This window comes from Fukomys damarensis, unplaced genomic scaffold (assembly GCF_012274545.1).
Source record: "Fukomys damarensis isolate Sample0158 unplaced genomic scaffold, DMR_v1.0_HiC HiC_scaffold_4, whole genome shotgun sequence".
NCBI classification, from domain to species: Eukaryota; Metazoa; Chordata; class Mammalia; order Rodentia; family Bathyergidae; genus Fukomys; species Fukomys damarensis.
This window is the reverse complement of record NW_022900916.1, coordinates 56,809,091-56,831,906: the sequence shown is the minus strand read 5'-3', so window position 1 is coordinate 56,831,906 and position 22,816 is coordinate 56,809,091. Positions and strand designations below refer to the sequence as shown.

Genomic DNA, 22,816 nt, shown 5'->3' with positions numbered 1-22,816 from the left:
TTGACAGTACAAATTGGCATATTTTGTCCACCACTACATATCCGTACCTGGAGCTGAGGCTGACACATGATGTGTCTAACACATACTAGTTGAAGCAAAGAAGGAAAGGAGCCAGGACTGGACTAGAGAATCTTGGGGGACAAGAGGTGGGGGACCTTTAGATTTGGGCAGATAGCAGAGGATTCCCTGGGTAAATGAGCCCCTATGGACCATTCCCAATTGAAGTTTGAAGAGCCTAGGAGAAATTACATTCCTCTTGAATTTGGGCAGGGAAGGCAGATGGGCTGGGGAAATTGAGCTAAAATTCATTTTAAGGGTATGCTTGTTGTAAACAAGAAGTCATGAAGAGGCAGTTTGCAGCTTGGCAGCAGGATAGGGCAGTCCCAATTCCTCTTTATTTATCGTAATAAAACAGAAAGTAAAGATGAGTTGAATTTATGTGCAGTTCAGGCTGGCTTATCCCTCAGGAGAAGGGTAGCTTGTCTGTTAAAAAGTAGGTTAAAAAAAAACAACTAGAAACTGGTATTTCCACAAATAGAACTGAAAAAAATGGCTATGTATCATCAATCAATAGATCTTCTAATATAGGGGTGAGGACTTTTCTTTGAGTGCACAGCATTGCTCTTAAATAAATCACACCACTAACATATTAACTAAGATTTAAAGTATGGATTTCTTCAAAGGAAAGTGAGAACTCACAAATAATAAGAAGTGTTCTGAGCCCAGAATCCTTTTAGTTTTTTTCCCTGATGATCTTTTGCAAATGTATCACTCATACTTTGTGAAGTTTTCAACTCAATTTCATAGAAACACCTCTTTTTCCTATTTATGCAATATTTAATGAAATCAAATCATTATAATAACCATATACAACTTTCATAAACAGACTTGGGCAGTAACAGTGGCTTTTCAGTATTCCAGTTCCTATTAGACTATTGCCCGGTAGTTTTTTCCTGTGTGCTGGAGTGCTGTGATACAAAAAGAGTAGCCAGCGATTCTGGTGAGTCCAGGAAAGAAAGGCAAGTTAAGGATATTTCTCATTGAGGGTGGTGGTGTGTGTGTTATGGGCCCCAGCTAGTGTTCCATGAGTCACTCACAAGCTGCTCGCATGGCTTAGTTTTCTGAGTACTGACTTGAGGCTGCTGTCCCAAGCCATCCCATTACAGGGACCTTAGAGTATTGTGCCTTAGAAACCACTCATTAAGCACTTGCTTTACCCTCTTCTGGAATGCAGTATGTGGGATAATCACTGAGTCCCCCTAGCACTGCAGCTTTCAGAGAATTACAGCTATGAGAAACTGGCATTACATATCCCATGGCAGATTTAGCTCTGAGAAAATCCTCAAACTCTTATATTTAGACAAAGACAATAACAATCTCAGTAAGCATGTTCTAATAGTATGTCACCTGGTCACTAACACCCACAGTAGACTGGGATCCCTGCATGATATGAAAGTCAGGAATCAAAGCAGTGGTTAGCACATTGTTGTGAGCTGAGACTGGGGCACCCTCTCTAACCTATTTTATGCTAAAACTAGGTTCAGAAAAATTATTCTGTTCTCTACTATCAATATTTTGGAAAATTATTTCTAGTAGTTTGGAAATTAGGGAAGAAAGGGTTAACTATCAAATCAATAATATCATTCATCAGAAATGCATATGTAATACTTTAAGAGAATATTTCCAATAAGAAAACTTTAAATATCAAATATTCTATATGGACACATTACTGGTAGAAATTGAAGGGGTCCAGAATGTTAAATGCCTTCTTTGATAGGTGTGTAGCCTAGAAAGGCTACATGACTTGTTCTAGGACCAGGACCAGATATAACCTAATGTAGTTTACAGTCAAAGTCTTTCAGGGCCTAGTATGATGATTTTCTCATTATAACACCCTTTCCATGCATGGAATTTTCTGACAAGTTGAGATCACTCCATCCTTTGCGAGCTAGTTACGGCAGTTGAGTAATAGACATTTATTAGGCTCACTGAATCTCTGTATTGTGCAGGGCATTTTAGGAAACTGTTGGCTCTGGTCTTTACCAATGGCTTGAGGCTGGGATCATGAAGGTTCACCACATGTCTGTTGATTGATCGTAGTTCTATCTGGAACTTCAACTGGGGCTAGAGACCAAACACCTAACAGTAGCCTCTCCATGTGTCCTGAGCTTTCTAACAATATGGCAACTGGACGCCAAGGGTAAGCATTACAAGAGAGATCCAGACAGAGGTGCTACTGCCATTTGTGATCCACCTTGGCAGTGGTACAGCGTGACTTCCAAACTGATCTCTTTTGTTGATGCAGTCATTAAGACCTACTCCATTTTAAGTAAAAGGGAACAGACTTTACCTTTTTATGGGAATGGCAAGATCCTGCAAGAGTATGGGGAATCAGAATGCTGTGGCTATTTTTGGAAATTATAATCTAGTACAATTAGAATTAAAGGTGTTCTTTTGCAAGAAGAAAAGAAGTAGATGAACAACTAACAAATTATACCTTAAGGCTGAGTGTGCCTGATTCCATTCCTCTCCCTCTAGGGAGCTTTACAATTGGTGTGCTGACTTAAATTGAGCAAGAATAAAGCATTTTAACTCAACATGATTGAAGCTTTCATTCATTTAACTGTCTGGTTTGGTGTGTTGGCAAGTACGTTTATAGGATATATCCCTAGCATAAAAGTCTTTGCAATGAGAGAAAAGGGAGAAATTATTTTAATTGAAGAAAAATTTTAAAAATAGATCATGTGCCAGACTATAAAGAACACCAATAAATCTCTTAAAGCACAAAGTGCACAGACATAGTCTCTGACCACAGAATAATAAAACCGCAAATTAGAAACAAACATTTAAGCAAAAATTTCCCACACACTTGGAAGTTTAAAAATAATATTCTACATATCTCTTGGGTATAAAGGGAGAAACATGATTATAATTACAGAATATGTAGAAAATAAGAATAATGAAAATACTATAAATCAAAAGTCATAGGATATGCCTCCAGCTATCTCTAAGAGGCATATAAATCAAGGGGGAGTAAACGACAACAGCAGCAGCAGCAGCAGTGGCTGACATTGTCCTACCCTGGCCTAGGACTTCACATGTATCAGTTGATTTAGTCCTCACAATAACCTGTAATACTATATTCATTCTCATTTAACTGAGGAAATTGAGACACAAAGGGGTCAGTGATTTGCCCAAGATCACACAAGTAGCTGCTGTTGTATGCCAAGCAGTGTTCCAAGCATCGGGATTTCAACAGTGACCAAGGCAGGCAGAGTCCATGCTCTTCTGTAACTCCTTGTTCTTGCTGGGCAGGAGTGGGAGTTCTGGCCCCCATAGGCCTCCACTGGTACCTTCTTGGCTGGGAGAGAAGTAGCTCACTGCTACTCCATGTGTGGTCTCCACAGCTAATGAGGATCCTGAGGTGGCCTCACTACTGCTGGGTCCTGAGGGGAAGTTCTGTAGCTCCACGAGACTTCCTCTGGTGGTACCCCAACAGGGACGGAGGAGGAGCCTGTTACTCTCAGGTGGAAGCGAAAGCCCAGGCTGGCTATGTGTTCTCGACTGGTACTGGGGAGGAGTGTGTCTGTCATTACTGAAAAGAGGGATGAAAATCCTGGCCCCTCCCCAGCATTCTCTCATGCCACCAGAGTCTAGCATCCCACCAGGGGGCACTTTACTGGCAAAATGGAACACAATTTTTTTCTGTGGTTTTGGCTGGAGTAGAGTGATTATTGTGTAAAAGTTTTCTGTTTTGCTACCCTGACCCTTTCCCGGTTCTTTGGCTACACAGAAAAGGCTTTTGTTGAAGCCATTTTTGGTCTTTCCCTGTTGGAATTTGTGGTTGCTAGCTTACTCTACTCAGCTTTCGGGATATATAGGGCAAATGAATGAAAAGAAAAGAGAACTATATTTGAATAGATTTCTCTAGCACAGTGGTGGTGAACCTATGGCCAGTGTACCACAGCAGGCTCTTATCACTGAAAGCGCTAAAAGGTTCACCACCACTGCTCTAGAGAAAGAGTACTAACAGAATGTATGTTAGATTGGATTACAGGATCAAAGACTGTATCATCCTATAGTGGCTGTCTGCACACTGGAGAACCACAGAATCCAGTAGCTGTTCAGTCCAAGAAGCAGGGAGCCTGAGGACAAAAGGAACCACGGGTGTAGCCCCAGTCTGCACCTGAGGGTCTGGAAGCTCCCTGGAAAACCACTGGTGTAGCCCACATTGAAAGGCTGAAGAAGCTGGAATCTGATGCCCATGGGTGATGGTAGCAGCCTAAAATGCAACTGTTAAAGCAAAATGGAGCTTGGAAATGCTGGCTTCCTCCTTTTTCTGGACAGGCTACCTACGCGCAGGGCAAGTCTTCCTCCCTTGGTTCACTCTTCCATACATCACGGGCCTCTGGAAACACACTCAGACACAGAAGTGTGCTTAACTAATCTGTCAGTCCAATCAAGTTGGCGATCAAGGTTAATCATTATCAAGAACTAATCCCTCAGGTTGCTGAGTCCCTAGCGGTCTGCCTGCTTCTGTCCAGCTCTCAGCAATCTCATATTTCTTTTATACAGAATGTCCACAGGTTCTCATTTCATTTAGCTGGAGGAATAGGGAAAAGTACATCTACTTCATCTTCCTAGAAGCAGAAATCTCCTTTTTTGTTTTAAGAAAAACAAATCTGATGGCAGGTGCCCATTCTCATAGCAGAAAGAGAAGCAGAATGAGAGACATTTATTTGTAGTGATGGGTGGAGAGCCCGACAGGGACGGGATCTGTGCACTAGCAGGCAGTTCATCCCCAATCACAAGAGGAGCTGAGAGTAGATTACAGACTCAGGGAATTGTGCATATATGGTGGTGGGTGGGCAGTTGGGGAAGCTCTTCAGCATTGGGTTCTGTTGTCTGAATGAAAAAAGAAAGAAAGAAATCAATCAGCTGAGAAAGGAGAGGGTGAGAGAAGGCTGGAGATTTGCAGAAGTTGTGAGTGTTTAGAAGGATGGTAGGGTGAAGAGACTAGAGAAATATGACAGGATTGCTGAGCACACTGAACCCCCATAAGTATAGGAGAGTAGTTGGTATAGTTGCTGTTTCCTGCCAGGCCTAGATACAGAGAAGATAGATTTTGGTTTAATTATTCACTGTTGCCAGATTAGATATTAGAAGGGAAAAGACAGTAAACAGGGAAAGGATGGGCAGTCCTAGAAGACTTGAAAAATTGTTAAAGTGAGACTGATTAAATTAGATGCACCCAAGACAGGGAGAATGGCCATATAGGAGATACTTTAAATTGAGACTTGAGAGAAACATATGGAAACAAAATTTTCTAGGATATAATTTAGGAGTGTACTGCCGAAGTGTGGTGGATGGATGACTATTGACAAACTCGATACCTTTGTGAGTGCTCCCACTAAAAACAATTTAAAATGATGAATACAGTATAGACATATATTCTAAATGCATCGATGAATGAGTAAAAGGGCAAGGCCCTGGTGAGATGATCAGGGTGTGGACGCTGGCTTTCATAGTGAGGACTTTTGACAGGTCCAGGGGATCCTGAATTTGAGTTTTTATAGCCTTGAGAGAAAGAGATATCAGGTCACAAAGTCCAAAAGACAACATTTTAACCCTAAAGCTTGAATGCTAGAAATAAAACTGCTCCAACAGCAGACAATAAGGAAATTTGCTTATCTTAAAGTTTGGCACTGAGTAAAAGGGAAGAAAAATCATACCTGAAAGTTTCTGAGTACAAGCCAACCCTTATATGTGTTTTGCTGCCTGAGTTTCACTACCTGGGTGGTCTGGAAAAACATCAAACTGAGAATTCAGTTTGAAGTGGCTTTCCTTCGGTGGTATCTGTGGGCATCTGGCAGAAACAATTGCAAATCCTCTTTACATGAACTCACTTCAGTGCAGGGTTCAGGGAATTCTCATAGAAACATGAATCTACAGTTAAAAAGCACCATGGGTAACACCCAACACAAATAATGAGCAACAGAATATCATACACAAAAATTTTAGTCAGGTATTGAAGCATCCATGATTATAAACTAAATATTATATACAATTTATAAGGATAGGGATGGAGATATGAGGAATCATCATTTGTGTATGATGTTTTACACAGACATTATAGTAGACCCTATCTATAAATTAAAATCAAGACTTAAACAAAATTGCACCTTAAAGGTCGATGTTTTAAAAATGAATTTCTACAGTATATGTCAGCAGAGATAGAATATATAATGAAAACCAAACACTATTTCTAATACTACAAAAATATCAAGTGCCTAGGAATAAATTTAACAAAATATCTAAATTATAAAAATTATTGGCAGAAGTTAAGACAGGAAACAGAAAGATGTGAAATTATGACGTTTTCCTTCTTTTTGGGGGTGAGCTAGGAATTGAAATCAGGACCTTGCACTTGCCAGACAGGCACAGCATCTCTGTGCTACATCCGGTCTGCCATTTTCATTTTATTAAATTGATTCATACACTTAATTTACATTAAAATCTCAATACAATGGGGTTCTGTTGTTCTAGGTTTTGTTTTGTTTTGCTTTATTGTAACAAGAGTGGTGGCCAATTTATTCTCAAATGGATCAGAGCTAGCACTGATGATGAGCTCGGAATGTATGGTTTTTAAATAAATACTGCTGACACCACTGATTATTTACATAGAAAAATGAATTTGAACCCTGTCTCATACCACATAGTGAAAGGTGTCATAAAGACTTGATACTTGAGCTTTAAAGCTTTTGCAACATAAGAGAATGCCTGTTTCAATTAAAGGAAGGAAGAGGCTTCTGGAGCTAGACAGAAAAGCACAGGGAGTAAAAGAAAATATCATTAAAAGTTAACTACATTCAAATTAGCTCTTCTTTGAGCTAAAAAAGACTTGAAGATAAGTGAATTTGTGTGTGTGTGTGTGTGTGTGTGTGTGTGTGTGTATGTAACAAGTTATGGCTAAAAAGACTAAAATAATAAAGTTAAGTGCTTCCCTATTACATTTACAAGATTAAAGTAATCCCAAATAAAGTTCCAATGGATTTTATTATTTTTATTGAGTTTATTGGTACATTCTAGGTATACAGTACAGTTATATTCATTACTGGGATCTTGTACCTTTACATGACAGGTCTTGGTTCTCATTTTTTTCCCTGGTCCCTACCCTCCCTTCTGATGGGTTTTAAAAAATTGGTAAAACAGGTCGAAAGTTTATTTGGAAGAATAAATGAATAATTATCAATAGATAATTAATAAATAATAGAATTCTGAAAACTTAATAAATTAGTGGTTATATTTGCTCTAATAGATATTGAAATATATGATAAAGCAGTAACCATTGTCCATTATGGTATAGTCAAAAAGGAAGCTCTTGAGCATCTCTTTATAATTTTAAGAATAATGTATGATGAAGTGATTATAATAAAGTAATAGGTTATTAATGAATTGTGTTGGAATAATGACTTTAAAAAGGTATATTTTCACCTTAAACTGTATTCCAAATTATAGAAAGATTAAATAAATTTTAGAAAAGCCTATAAACTAGAAGGAAATACAGAAAATGTGTTACATATCATTAAATCAAATGATTCTGCAGGGCCAACTAATAGTCTAGATCACTAACTCTCTTTTTCTTCCCTTTGCGTCTTTTGGCTCATTTTTCTCCCTAACACTTTGGTCTTTATTTCTGCATTGCTTTTGCAGGATTATCCTCTTTTGGAGGGCATTACATGTTTGAGTTCCTTAGTGTTCATTCCCTCTTTACACTCTCTCAAGATACTCTCTCTCACCCCTGGCTCCACTTACCAGCTGTACTTGGTGACTCACAGATTTAAATTTAGCCTACCCATTTCTAATTTATAAGGATTAGTCAGGCATGGATACAGGAAATAGGTGATACATTCAAACTTGGTATTTAAGTAGATTTTCGTGAAGAGAGCATCGGCAAAGGGTTTACAACAGCCACAAGGGATGATGGTATGATATGTTGGGGGAACAATTACTGCCTTAGGCCTCAAGGAGCAAGAAGGTGGAAATGATTACTGGATGTAGGTGGTGGTGCTTGGGTTCAGGGGAGGAGAAGATTAGAGCAAAGGCATGAAAAAAGCAACATAAAATAAAGGGTTTGAAGGAAGAGGTGTTGGAAAAGGGAGCTGGGGAAGCAGGAGAAGGACAGGAAGAGAGAATGCAGTATGGTGATGCAAAGTAAGTGCTCAGCCTGCACTCTCTTCCTCCACTATGCTCAATGCACATCTGATCGGCCGAACCCGATGAGAAACCAGAGAACACGGCACCTTCGCTATATGGGATATGATTCGTTTTGTGTAGGTCAGTCTCCGGACCGCAACAGAGAGAAGGGTGGAAAGTAGCTCTGGATAGACAAGCAGAAAATATTCACCTTGCATTCACTTCTTACTTGATGTTTCTCTGGAACATCCCCCAATACTTCAAACTCTACAGTTGAAAACTGAACTCATTGTGTTCCTACTTTATATCCTCTACCCTCAAAAACAAACAAAAAACTAAATTTTTCAGAGCTTTCTTTTCAAAACTACATAAATGTGTCCTCTTGAGTTATTTTTAAATGAAAATGTTATTGTGTATATTTAAGGTATGCAATGTGATGTTTTCATTATACATCTAGATAGTGAAAAGGCTACTGTAGTGAAACAAATTATCCTTTCCTTCATTTCATAGAGGTCCATTGCATATATTTAGTAGAGGGATACACCTAACCCAGCCTTTGAAAAGTCTAAAGTACATTAGAGTGTTATTTAGAGCCCTCATGTTGTGCACTGACTCTTTCTATGTCATTAAGTGTTATCAGTGTTAGGTATGTATTCTCCTAACTATGTAAGAAGGGATTGGGGGAGACAAGAGTTGGTACGTAGAGGAGGCTGTCCAGGTGGAAGTGATAAGGGACTAAAGTAGTGCTGGTAAAGATGGACGGACGAAAGAAGGGACCAAAGCAGATAGTTTGCAGAAATATGTAGAAATGTGTAGAAAACAAAGTTGCTGGGACTTGGTACTGGATTAGATATTGTGAGTAAAGGTAATGTGGTTTTGAAATTGGTACATTTAGCGATTTCCCGTGAAATTTAGAAAGGAGACACAACTCTTTAATGTGGACTGATTGACCCAGTGAGGTCAGCAGCCCTTACCTCTCTCCCCTCATCTTCCAGTCTCTCCAGCTCCATCTTCTTATATCAAGCCTCTCTCAGGATCTGGGATACAGTTACATGTTTTCAGTCCTTCATATTTCCTGTGCTTATTCCTGAGCAGGTTCTTTGTACCTGTGGCTTGCATTACTTATGATGCTCTGGCCCTAACTCCTTTTTATTATTCATAATTCAATTACCACCTACTAGGGAAGCTTCCCCTGACTTCCTTCATTAAATCTAATTATCTTATTAAGGCTCTTAAATATTGTGTACTATCCCCTTATACAATCTATGCCCTATGAACTCACATTCATTTTTTGTGCCTTTTCAGTTAATGTCTGACCTAAGTTCTATAGTAGAATATAAACTAATAAAGACAGAGTCTGTGTGTGTGTGTGTGTGTGTGTGTGTGTGTGTGTGTGACAAATTTCTGGCTAAAAGGACTATAATAAAGTTTATTTTTTCCATATTATATTTACAAGATTAAAATAATCCCAAATAAAATACCACTAGATTTTTTTTAATTGATAAAATCCATCTGAAATTCATTTGGAAGAACAAATGCAGCTATTGATCATAGAATTCTTAATAATTAAAGGTTAGATTTGCTCTTATAGATATTGAAAAGTATGATAAAGCAATAACCATTGACCACTATGATATAGTCAAATAGGAACTGTGTTCACATCCAGCAGAGAAGTGGAGTCTTTTTCCTAGCAATGAATGCAAGTAGTTCTCAGCCTTTTAAATTCCATTTAGGACCAGTCTGGATCAAGTCTCCTGTCAGAGTGATGCTACGTTCTGGTTTTGAACCCTTCACTAGTGAGAGAGACTGGATTACTATTCTTGATTTATTTTACTCAAGACCTATTCTTAGAGCTGGGGTCAATTTTAGAAACCACCTTGTCAATGAGGAGTTAGATTCAGTGCTCACTACAACTGGCCAAAATGATAGGGGAGAAATGGAAAACTTCATAAGGGAAGAAGATACAAAAAGATAAAGAGAGCCTTGAGGCATTTTTAACTCTCAAATTTAAAGTTTGCTTTAAAAAAAATTACACTGTGCACTGAAAGTGGATTGTAAGTTTGTGTAACCTTCTGGGAGGTGAATTTGGCAATATATAAAAAAATCTTTAAAATGTTTCTAGGAAATCTTCAAAAGTGTGTGTGTGTGTGTGTGTGTGTGTGTGTGTGTGTGTGTAGAAATGAGCAGAAAGCACAAAATGTTCATGTGGTTATCATCAGATTATAAGTTTATAGGTGATTGTTTTTCAGTGTTTTCCACATTTTCTGTAACAAGTCTAATTACATTTAAGCAGAAAAAACATGAAATAGCCTTTTTATTTCAAAACATGGATAACTTCTTATCAAGAAGTTCCTCTTAAAGACTGAGTAATAGGAAAGCAGATTGGGTATTCCTTCACTCCAAAAGAAAATATATGAATCAAAGAATCTATGTTTCTGGGATTCAAAGTTAGCCTGATTTGTCTAGAATTCAGGAAAAAAGATACAAAGCATAAAATCCCACAAAAGGTACATAGTTACAACAGAACATTTAGCATTTTATTGCTTATCTGTTTAAGTCAACTGAATAGACCTGGCCTAATTATTATATTGAATGAGGTAACAAGGCCACGTGACCACACTCAGCTGGGTTTAAGGTCTTATTCATTGAGGAGAAGGGGTTGGGTATTTTAAAAAATATTTTTATTATTATTTTATTTTTTTATATTTATAATTTATTTTTATTGGTACATTTAAGGTATATACTACAGTTTCATTCATATATAACTGTATATACTACAGTTTCATTCATCATTGTGATCTTGTACCTTTACCTGACAGATTGGTTCTCATTTTTTTCCCCATTCCCCCAGCCTCCCTTCTCCCCTCCACCCTTCCCTATTTACAGAGATTTTATTTCCATTTTTTCCTTTTCTTTTTTTCTCTTCCCTTTTTAACTTCCCCCTACCCCTCCCATTTGCCCAATACTTTTAAACCTTTTCTTCCTATTACAAAATATCAGTTATACATTTTGACCCTTATTTACACTTTTAGTTTATAGGGTTCTAGTTTTAATTATTGGCAAGTTAAAATCCAGTTTTTCCAACACCATTTATTAAAGAGGCTAACTTTCCTCCAGTGAGGATGGTTGGCTCCTTTGTCAAAGATGAGGTAGCTGAATATGTCTGGAGTTGTTTCCGCATCTTCTAATCTATTCCACTGATCCTTGGGTCTGTTTCATTGCCAGTACCATGCTGTTTTTAACACAGTGGCTTTGTAGTATAGTATAATTTTATAGTTTCAAGTTGGGGATTGTGATACCCTCTGCCATGTCTCTGTTGCCTAGACTGGCTTTTGCTATTCTAGGTCCTTTCTGGTTCCAAATGAATTTTTGGATTGTTTTCTCTAGTTCTGTGAAATATACTGTTGGAATTTCAATCAGGATTGCATTGAATCTGTATAGCAGTTTTGGAAGTGTGGCTATTTTCACTATATTGATTCTTCCTACCCAGGAACAAGGGATGTATTTCCATTTTATTATATCCTCTTTGATCTCTTTTTTCAGAGTGCTGCAATTTTCAGTGTAGAGGTCTTTTCTCTCCTTGTTTAGATTGATTCCTAGATATTTCATTATTTTGGAAGTTATTATGAAAGAAATTGTTTCCCTAATTTCTCTCTCAGTGAGTCTATCACTTGTGTACCAGAAGTTAGTTTTTGAATGTTGACCTTGTATCCACCTACTCTACTGAATGTGTTAATTAAGTCTAGAAATATTTTGGTGGAGTGTTTTTGGGTCTTGTATGTAGAATATCATGTCATCGGCAAATAATGGCAGTTTCATTTCTTCCTTTCCTATCTTTATTGCTTTTATTTCTTTTTCTTGTCTAATTGCTGTGACTAATGTTTCCAAAGCTGTATTGAACAAAAGTGGTGGCAGTGGACATCCTTGTCTTTTTCCTGATTTTAACATGAAGATGTTCAGTTTTTGACCATTTAATATGATGTTGGCTGTTGGTTTTCATAGATAGCCTTTATCAAGTTGAGATGAAGACCATCTATTCCAATTTTCTGAAGGGTTTTTATCAGGGTTTGGGTATTTTTTTTAAAATGTAAGCACAGGAAAGTATCTGAACTAATTTTTAAAAACTACTCTGAACACCGAGGGTAAAGATATATGTATTGTTGACTTGGGCTTCCAGTGGATAATTAAATCAGCATGATTCAGCAGTGATGTTCTTTCTTCGTATTTAATTTCGTAATTTCCCCATTGATTCTCACTCCCTTAATTCTCTGCCTTAACATTACCTCTCTGAGTAACCCTGGAGCACTTAATCTTTGTTGTGTCCTTTCTGCACTTGATCTTAGCCAAAAGGCCGAGAAGCGATGTTGTATCCTTTCTGAAAACAATCCTCTGCATGGATTCCCCTCTTTATAGGCATCTTTACCATTTTGCTGAGGTGGGAAGGAATGGTTAAGTCTCTCTAGCTCTACAAATTTAGGATAACAATTAGGTTAATGAAGACAGATTGTATTTTAAGCCTCCTTTTAAAGGCTTAAAAACACATCTTTCACCTAAAAGATATGGAAGTATATGTGCCAGCAATAGATTTTATTCATCTGTCTTCCAGCAGTTCCAGCAAGCGGGCAGCTCAGCCTATACCTAAATGGTCCTGAGTAGAGGAGAGAGGACAGGAGAGGGCCAGGAAATGGGGTTAGGTTGATTTCCATTAGCAGCAGCTTACAGCAGCGTGCTGGGCAGCTCTCTCTCCCATTGGCCACAGCTGCTGAGAGCAGCAGGCTGAGGGCTGACCTGTATCTGTCTGCTGTAGGTCAACCCCTGAATGTGTTTGTAGCAAACTTCAGTCTTCCAGAACACCAAGTTTAACTAACTGCCCACCATCTATAATATTTATATTAGGAACCGAGATATCCTCCACCTGCGAGTAGCTTGTCTGTGGGTTTCCCCACTTTAAATGCTTTTGCTTTCCTTCTCACTGCCTCTCCTCCCCCATCTCCTCCCCCAACACCCTCTTAACATTTTTGTCCCCTGCTTCTGTGTCAACCTCTGGCTGAGACGGTTTGATGGTCACAGCTGTGCTTCTTCTAGCAATCACTAGTAACACTAGCCCTTCTCTGCCTGCCCCGGTTTCCATCTGACCCAGCTGCACCCATTCCTTGTAGTTACAGTTGTTCCCCCAGGTTGGCATGACTTCATTCTTATATGTGCCCTTCTGGGCCACCGTGGGTTTCAAAATGTGTCATTTGTGAATTACCACTGAAACTGTGGATAGAATTATAGTATAAACACATTCAATATACAGGTCCTAACGTTTCTATGCAGCAATTGTTTCTTGATAGTTTTTAAAGGCCAAATAAATTTTTCCTTTTTTAAAAAGATAGACATTAAGTATCTGGACATCTAGTTTTAGAAAACTATTTGAAATTTTGCTTACACAGCAAACTGGAATACTACAAAGTTCCTACCCTTTGTCTTGAGTCTCCGTAAGTATGCATATATTGTTTGGGGTTTCTGTCAGTGTGCATATTTATTTACACTGATGTCAGAATGGCAAACTTACCTTGGTCACTTCTGCCTTCACACTACAGCATTAGTACACTGTAGGCTTCTGTTTACAGTGCAGACACTGCTTTTAATTACCTGTTATCACTTCTTCACTGACCTCATAGTAACAGCAAAGAAGCTCAAATGATGGAAAAATTATTCTAGCAACTCAGATCCACCTCCACCCAAGCCACATTGCAGTAATTTGAGATGGAAAAGACCTATTAAGTCATCCCGCTGATTCTCTGAGGGCACATAGTGGTTTTTCTCTCTCTAATATGTCCATCTCCTTTTTAGTGCCTTTTCCAGTTGCAAATGGCACAAATGAAGGGGCTTCCAAGCTACCTGGGGGATGGTGCTGCACAGTCTATAACAGAACTCTCCATTAGGGCATGTGACCTGCTCAGCCACCTAAATTGTCTTTGTTTTGACTTTCATTTCCATCACTCCTCCTGCTATCCCCTTGGACCACACAAAATAATATCTCTCCATTCCTGCTATTTACACCCTTCAGGTACTTGTGGCCGATGAGCCAGTCCTGTTCGTTAGAGCTGGGTGGTCATGCTGGGAGACTTGTCTCTTTTATCTTCCCTCTGAAGGCTGTCCCTTCAGACTTATAAATCATATTTGTTGCTCTTCAATGAATGCCCATCAGTTTCTTAATAATTTGCCTCATTTCTTTGTCACTCACACGGCTAAGGAAAATCCCCTTTGTCTCTGCTGCCACAAAATAAGATAATGGTAGTATAATCTCTGCTTACAGAAAATAGAGCAGAGATTTTCAGATACAAGAGATCCTCCTGTCCCAAGACAACAGAGGTATCTAGTCAGTGATCTTGGACGTTCTTACCTGGGGTCTGGGCTGCTGTGATAACATGAGTTAGGGATGTGTATGGAGACAGAAAGAGTTCATCCATGTATCACTCAGCCAGCTTTGGTGTGATATTATTTTGTTAACTCCTATTAGTTATTTACATCATACTCACTACCCATTTCAAGTCCCAGTTATAAAAGCTTTCCTGGACTCCCTTAACAGAGTGCTAACCTCTTGCTTTCTGTGAAAACTCACACATTTGCTGATACCAGAATGCATGACATCAGCAACATTGGCCACCTTTGTTCTGAGGCAGTACTCTGCTGTGAGACAGAATGTTCCTTTTACCTTAAAGGAGCAGGAAAAATGCTGCAAACCAGAAAACTCAGACAGTGGTTTTCTAATGCCAGGGTAAACAGTGTTCAATCCGTTCCATCAATATGCCTCTCCAAGTGATAGCTACCCCTGTGCCATGGCTGCCTCAGATACACTGAATTTAATGAGGTCTGGGCTAGTGTGCCCCATGTCCATATTTATTCAGTAATGCTAATGCCTATGTGGGCATTACACCCACTTCACTTAACTACATCATCCTATTTCATTGTGAAAGGAAGTTATCCTTATTTACCAGCAGGCTTAGAGTGGTCCTGTTGTCCAGTGTCACAGATTGTCCATCTGAGTCCCTTGTATTCTCCTTCTGAAACCATTGGGAAGAAACTCTTTCCAAGCAATGTGTGAAAAGGAGCTTGCTGGCACACAGACTCCTAAAGTCAGTGAAATGCTGGCTGTGGCATGTTTTTCTGTTTTAGTTCGCAAAAATGTACTGCACATCCTGTACAGTTTGATATGAACCCTACTGTTTGTCAATAGAATAATTGATTATTCAATGACAGAAAGAGTATATTAAAATTTATAAGACATAGACTATTTTTTTCAGCTTTAATTGAGTTTATTGGTACATTTTAGGGATACAGTACAGTTATATTCATCATTGCGATCTTGTACCTCTACATGACAGGTCTTGGTTCTCATTTTTTCCCCTTGTCCCTGCCCTCCCTTCACCCCCTCCTCCCCTCCCCATCTACAACCACTTTATTTCCATCTTTTCATTATCTCACATTTTTTTCTTTTCCCTTATTACTCTTCCCCTACCCATCCCACCTTCCCTACACCTTTAGCCCCTTTCTTCCCATTTCACAATGTCAGTAATCTTATTAGGATCTTATGTACTATTGCAGTTTATCCACACCAGAGAAACTATTTGGTATTTACACATGTGTGATTTATTTATTTCACTTAGGAGTATATCTTCAATATGTACCCATTTTTGTATGAATGAATCTGTGTTCTTGTTCTTTATGGCTGAGTAATATTCCATTTCATAGAAAAACCACATCTTCTTTATCCAGTTTCCAACTGATGGGCGAATGGGCTGTTTCCAAGTTTCAGCTATTACAAACTGTGCCACTATAAACATGGTTGTGCATACATCACTGTGATATGATTCTTTTAGTTCTTTTGGAAAGATACCCAGGAGAGGGATGCCTGGGTCAAATGAAGACATTGGCATAGGAAAAGACTTTATGAACAAATCCTCAGTAGCTCAGGAACTAGCAGAAAGAATCAACAACTGGGATCTCATCTTATTAAAAAGCTTCTGTACTGCAAAAGAAACCATCAGCAGAACTAAGAGACAACCTACAATGTGGGAAAAAATTTTTACCAGCTGCTCCTCAGACAAAGGACTACTAATATATAAAGAACTCAAAACAATCAGCCCTCCCCCAAATATAAACACCCGATTCAAAAATGGGCATCCAAAATGAACAGACATTTCTCAGATAAAGAAGTAAAAGCAGCAAGTGAATATATGAAAAAATGCTTCACATCACTGATCATTCAAGAGATGCAGATGAAAACAACACTGAGATTCCACCTCACCCCACAAAGAATAGCTGCTATCAAGAAATCACACAATAACAAATGTTGGCAGGATTGTGGGGAGAATGGAACCCTTCTCCATTGTTGGTGGGAGTGCAGACTGGTGCAACCACTGTGGAAATCAATATGGAGATACCTCAAAGGCTTGGACTGGACTATTTATTTCTAAACAATAATTTAATATTATTAGGCACAGACTAATGATGGATTATCTCTTCAAACACCAATTCAGACCCCAAAGGTATCTGATTTTCTGCAAAGTTGATGAGATTTATACATACCTAAGATAAAAAGGAAAGATTAATATTTCAATAAATGTTAGTAACATGACTTGAGAACACAAAGAACCTGAAAAATACAGACTTTTATGTAAGAATAATGTAAAAAGCAGAAATAGCCAATATGTGGTAAGGAAGGAACAGTATCTTAAAATTGTGCTAACAGTTAGGCAAAAAGGCTATTTTATTTATCATTTATTTTCTCCTAAGTGCTAGCAATATTTTAAATTTGTCACAAAGTGTTACAGTAAGAGAAAGGCCTGTACTCTACTAAAGGGCTTTTATGCTTTAAAAGGTCGAAGTTACATTAAATAAGACTCTTCAGCTCCAACATTTTGAACAAAATCCAGATCAAGAAAATTATGCATTTAACTGAATTGCTCCCTTCTGTGGCCTAGCTGGAAGGCAGATTGCACTTGTATGCATATACTGCCAATACCAAAACGTGTGGAAGTTTCCACCCTTGTGAATGAGGAGGGCAGAATGATTCGTTCTACATCAGCTTGTGGGCTCCTACCATGAGTTAATATGGCTAACTCTAAATTGGTCTTTGCGGCTGTTTTGGATAGTGCTTCAAACTTCAAAGGAAGAAGTTATTAAGCAAATGGATCCTTGAAGATGCATCCGTAACATGGCAGATGTATCATACAGCTGCTTAACTGTAGAACAAAACTTATTGCTTTATTAGTTATTGCAAATGCAATATATACTGATTGTGCCAAAGTTTAGATACAGATAAGAAAAATTCTGATGGTTTTCATGCAGAAGTAACCAGTTTTAATATATCCTCCCTTATCTACTCATCTGTATGTGTGTGTACACATTCATATTTTTAAACCAACATATTATTGGTTTTAATCTTCCATACCACTGACTAATTAACTACCTTGTTCCCTTAAGACCTCCAAAGCCCTAATCAAAGAACTGGCACCATTTGGGGCTGGAACAAATTGAATGAAAAAAAAATGCTCCAATTAAACATTTTAAAAATGACAGTGAATTTATATGAGTATCCTATAAAAGTATAAGAGATCTTCCACAGTCATCTTGAATAAATATTAAGAAAAACATGCCTACTACTCTGAACATTATTCAAATGAATCTTTTCCATGGGTTGCAGTATGTCAGTGATTGCCAGCACAGTGGGAAGGGACTGAAACTGATTAGACCCAGATTTAGGAGTTTAGACAGTGAAGCAGAAGATATTTAGCTGAGGTCACCACTAATGTCATTCAATTTATTGTCTTTCCTGCTGATTTCCTCCTGACAATGCTTGGTATCTTTGCTCCCAAGACTAGCCATGCTTGGGAGTGTTTAGCCTTTTCTAGTTACTTTTAAGGTAAATCATAAATATAAAAACAGGGGATTTAGCTCAGTGATGCTGCCACCTGCCTCATAAGCGCAAGGTCACAAGTTCAATCCCTGGTACAATAAATAAATAAATAAACAAACAAACTGAGGTACTTAGGGTTGTAGAATTTTGATTTTAAACTGCATTGAATAGTTTAGCTAATGTGTCATCTCATTTGACAAAATACTTCATCAAATCTAAGACACCATTATAAGTTCCATTATTTTAAGAAAAAATAAGCTACTAAGTAAACCATGACATGCCATTTATTTTAAATTTTATCCACATTTCAGAGATGTTAAAATGTGAAAAGGTATCTTATAGTAAATGCACTATGACATTTACTTAACACCTACACATTGTATAGAGAATATTCAGTCCTGTACTATGTTTTTTGTTTGTTTTTGTTTTGTTTTGTTTTAGTTTTTGAGACAGGGTCTCACTATGTCGTTGAGACTCACTATGTAGCCCAGGTTGGTCTCAAACTTACAGTGATCCCCCTGCCTCAGCCTCCTGAGTGCTGGGATTATAGGTGTGCATCACCACACCCGGCTGTACTATGATTTTTAGTACTCACTAATATTAGATTATATACAGGAGAGTTCAAATTAAATGGACATCTTTGACATTTAACTCATTCATTACTTTTGGATTGAAATACAAGCAAAATATTTGTATTTTAAAATATATGTTTCTGTAGAGAGTATTTTTCCTGACTTTATCTTGCAGTCTCTTAGTGGAAATGCCATCTATGTGATCTCAGATATCTTTATCTCCTTGTAATTTGTCCTCGGAGAAAACAGAATTCTCAGAAGTTTTTACCTCAAGAAGCAAGACTGGATTCTTTCCTTTCATCTTAAAGCTTCCAGTTAGTCACATAATTTAATTTAGTTATTAAAAATCCATCAGGATTGGCAAATACAGACTCATTCTGACTTTAACTATCATATCTTCTGCTGGGCCAGGTTAATCAGATTCGACAGATGAAGAAAGTGACCCTGGCAGCCACCTGGTTTGTCCCTCACCAGTCAGACAGACTCCTTCCGTGCCTAGAAAAGTTTATCCACCACAAAGTGCAGTCCTCCCGATGTCTCACGTCCAGATGTGTTCTTTCATTTGCCTGAGATACCTGTTCTTTGACAAATCTTCCAAATGGAAATCCATCCTCTTTTGTACCTATTCTGCCTCATGTTGACAGATGCTGTCTGGTTTCCAAATCTAGAGTTGTGTCATTTCCCCTGGGTAGGAGAAACAGACATCATTTATTTATCCACAAGAGTAATCTGCCACCTGGAATATAAACACGGAATGCTATGCAGTCAGATATAAATTAGCTCCGAGTGGGACAGAGTACAGAAACAGTTTTTCATAGGCCCTTATTCTCTTCCCTTTGAATTTTACCCTGAATTCTCTTGGGGTGTGTATTGTATTGTTTTGCTTTGTTTTAAAATTAACTATTTTAAAGCACATGTTAGAAACAGGTGTAAATATAAAAGTAAACATTTAAAATGAGATATTTTGATGAAAAATTTCAAGTCACACTGAGCATGTTCATGGAAACACAGAAACTACCATCTTTGGAGGAAACAGTTTACCCAAATACATAGTGAACAGTGCTGTTATACTGTACCACCTCCGGTCTCCTTTATCTCTCTCCTACCTTTTCTTGCCTCCTTCAGCCCCAAATAAACATGTTATCTGGAAAAAGCTAGATGACCCTGGGTCAGACTTGCATGTATCACCCAGGACAAGTTTTTATCTATCCTTCAACTAACAAAAACATTTGCCATCAAGTCACCTAGAGTTTTTGCTCCCCACTAATAATTATTTCTGTTCTCAGAGAGGCAAATAATTCTAAGTTTCAATGTTTGTGATCTCACTCATATTTCTGAACTACTTTCTTATCAGTTATAACTACAGCATCTTTCACTAAGTGAGGCTTTTATTATTTATTTCAAAATATTATACCAGATCCAAGCTGTAGTATTTGAGCTCATTATTTTAATGAGTCCTCAATGAGAAATATGACTCCTTAAAATGTTGGACACTTAAACATCCAAATTTTACTAAATGTAGAAAATTGAAATATAACTAAACACATGTGTATGCCTCCAAGTGGATGGTAAGATTGTCATAGTAGAATTGTAGATGTCCTTTCAGTTTGATAATAATAAAGGGCATGTCTAATCCAAGCTGTTTCTGATCACGAATAACAGTTTAAAAATCAAACCTCAGTATTATGCTGCAGGCTGTAATCCCAGCTACTTAAGAGGCTGAAGCAGGAGACTCACAAGTCTGAACCAGCCTGACCCAAAACAAAATTTCTAAAAATGGCTGGGGATGTAGCTTGCCTAGTATGTGCAAGGCTATAGTTTTAGTCTCCAGTGTCACAAAACATAAATAAATGGAAAAATAAATAACAGTGTAATTATAATGTCCCAACATTTTCTTTGTATTCCATTTATCATAATATAAACATAAATAAAATGAGAGAAAATTGAATTGCATCATTTCTTCATCTCCTGTTCACATTACTCATTAAAACCTTGTTAAATATGGAGAATGAAATGAACTGTATAATTACAATACGTCAGTGATCCCTTTGGATAACTATGTTAACTGTAAGGCTACTTGAAATGAAGTATGTGTGCCAAGTGGCTGATGAGAAGTTCATAGACCAACAAACACCTTTTTCTGTAGAATTCTTCTGTTCTTTAGCTTGGAAGAACATAATCGCCAAGATAGTATTGATTGAGTGTTTTCTGTGTTGCAGGCACTGTATTAGGAGTTTTACAGATTTTATTTTACTTACAACTATAAGAACCTCATGAACTAGTTAGGATTATTATCTCCATTTTTATACGTGCTGCCACATGCTTGGATGTGTTTTCTGTATGCCTTCTGAATTGGCAATTTTAGGCAGGGACTAAAGGAACATTGTAGCTTGTATATAATTATTTTTAGCATAATAAGAAATGACATGAAGCATCAATTTTTTTCCCAGTGCTGGAAAACATGAAAAATTGCAGACAACAATGGCCTATATGTCATTTTTAATAACTTTTCCTACACATAATATTTTATTTATAAATTTTAAAACCTTTGCATAAAATTGTGCATATATGTCTGTGAGTCTGTGTGGTATCAAGAATTCTTTCTAGTATTATACATACAATATGTTCATTTTAGAAAAATATAGAAAAACCTAGAGATAAAAATGAAAGTCACCAATAATCCCAGTACCAACATGAAACCAATGTTAATATTTTGATATATGTTCTCACAGTTGTTTTTATACATACATATTTAAGTGTACATCGAAGTTAAATTAACAACATGGTTTTTTTCTTCATTTGATAATATAAACACTTTCATGTGTTATTAGATTTTCTACCACATGATTCTACAAATAACATAGAATTCATTTGCTTTGTTATGCTCTAATTTATTGGACTAACTCCATACTGTTTGATATTTAAGTAGTTAGAGGAAGCATTAAAGATAAATATCTAAAGTCCTATACATGCTACAGGCTTCAGATTTTAATAATTAAAAAAATAATAAAAGTATGTATGCTCAGTAAAAATCTTGGACTAAATCTGTATTTATCTGATTTTTAATCTAAAATTATGAGGTTGAAGGCAACTTCAGAGGAATTTAGTCCATTTCCCTATTTATATATATATAGAGGTTTTATTTTTTTAAATTTTTGTTTCGGATTTAATTGAGTTTATTGGTACCTTTTAGGGATACAGTACAGTTACATTCATGGTTGGGATCTTGTACCTCTCCATGACAAGTCTTGATTCTCATTTTTTCCCCTTACCCCTGCCCTCCTTTCACCCCCTCCTCCCCTCCCCATCTACAAACACTTTATTTTCATCTTTTCATTCTCTCACGTTTTTTTCTTTTCCCTTTTTACTCTTCCCCTACCCATCCAACCTTCCTTACACCTTTAGCTCCTTTCTTCCCATTTCCAAATGTCAGTAATATTAGAATCTTATGCATTATTGCAGATTATTCACACCAGAGAAACTATTCATTATTTACACATTTGTGCCTTATTTATTTCACTTAGGAGTACATCTTCAATATGTTATCCATTTTCCTATGAATGAATCTATTTTCTCATTCTTTATGGCTGAGTAATATTCCATTTTATAGAAAAACCACATCTTCTCTATCCAGTTTCCAACGGATGGGCAAATGGGCTGTTTCCAAGATTTAGCTATTACAAACTGTGCCGCTATAAACATTGGTGTGCATACTTCTCTGTGATATGATTATTTTAGTTCATTTGGAAAGATACCCAGCAGAGGGATGGCTCCAGTCCAAGCTCTTTGAGGTATCTCCATATTGATTTCTGTAGTGGTTGTACCAGTCTACCCTCCCACCAACAATGGAGAAGGGTTCCTTTCTCCCCACACCCCCGCCAACATTTGTTATTGTGTGATTTCTTGATAGCAGCCATTCTTTGTGGGGTAAGGTGGAATCTCAGTGTTGTTTTCATCTGAATCTCTCGAATGACCAGTGATGTGGAACATTTTTCATATATTTACTTGCTGCTTTTAGTTCTTTGTCTGAGAAATGTCTGTTCATTTTGGATGCCCATTTTTGAATAGGATCTTTATATTTGGGGGGAGCTGATTGTTTTGAGTTCTTTATATATTCTTGATAATAGTCCTTTGTCTGAGG

General features: G+C 37.5%; 1 protein-coding gene across 1 annotated transcript in view; it reads left to right on the top strand.

Annotated features, from left to right (window-relative positions):
- The window catches only part of Glcci1 (glucocorticoid induced 1), a 233,240-nt gene that overhangs the window by 95,535 nt on the left and 114,889 nt on the right, over window positions 1–22,816 (top strand). The gene's annotated exons all lie outside the window — the stretch shown is intronic.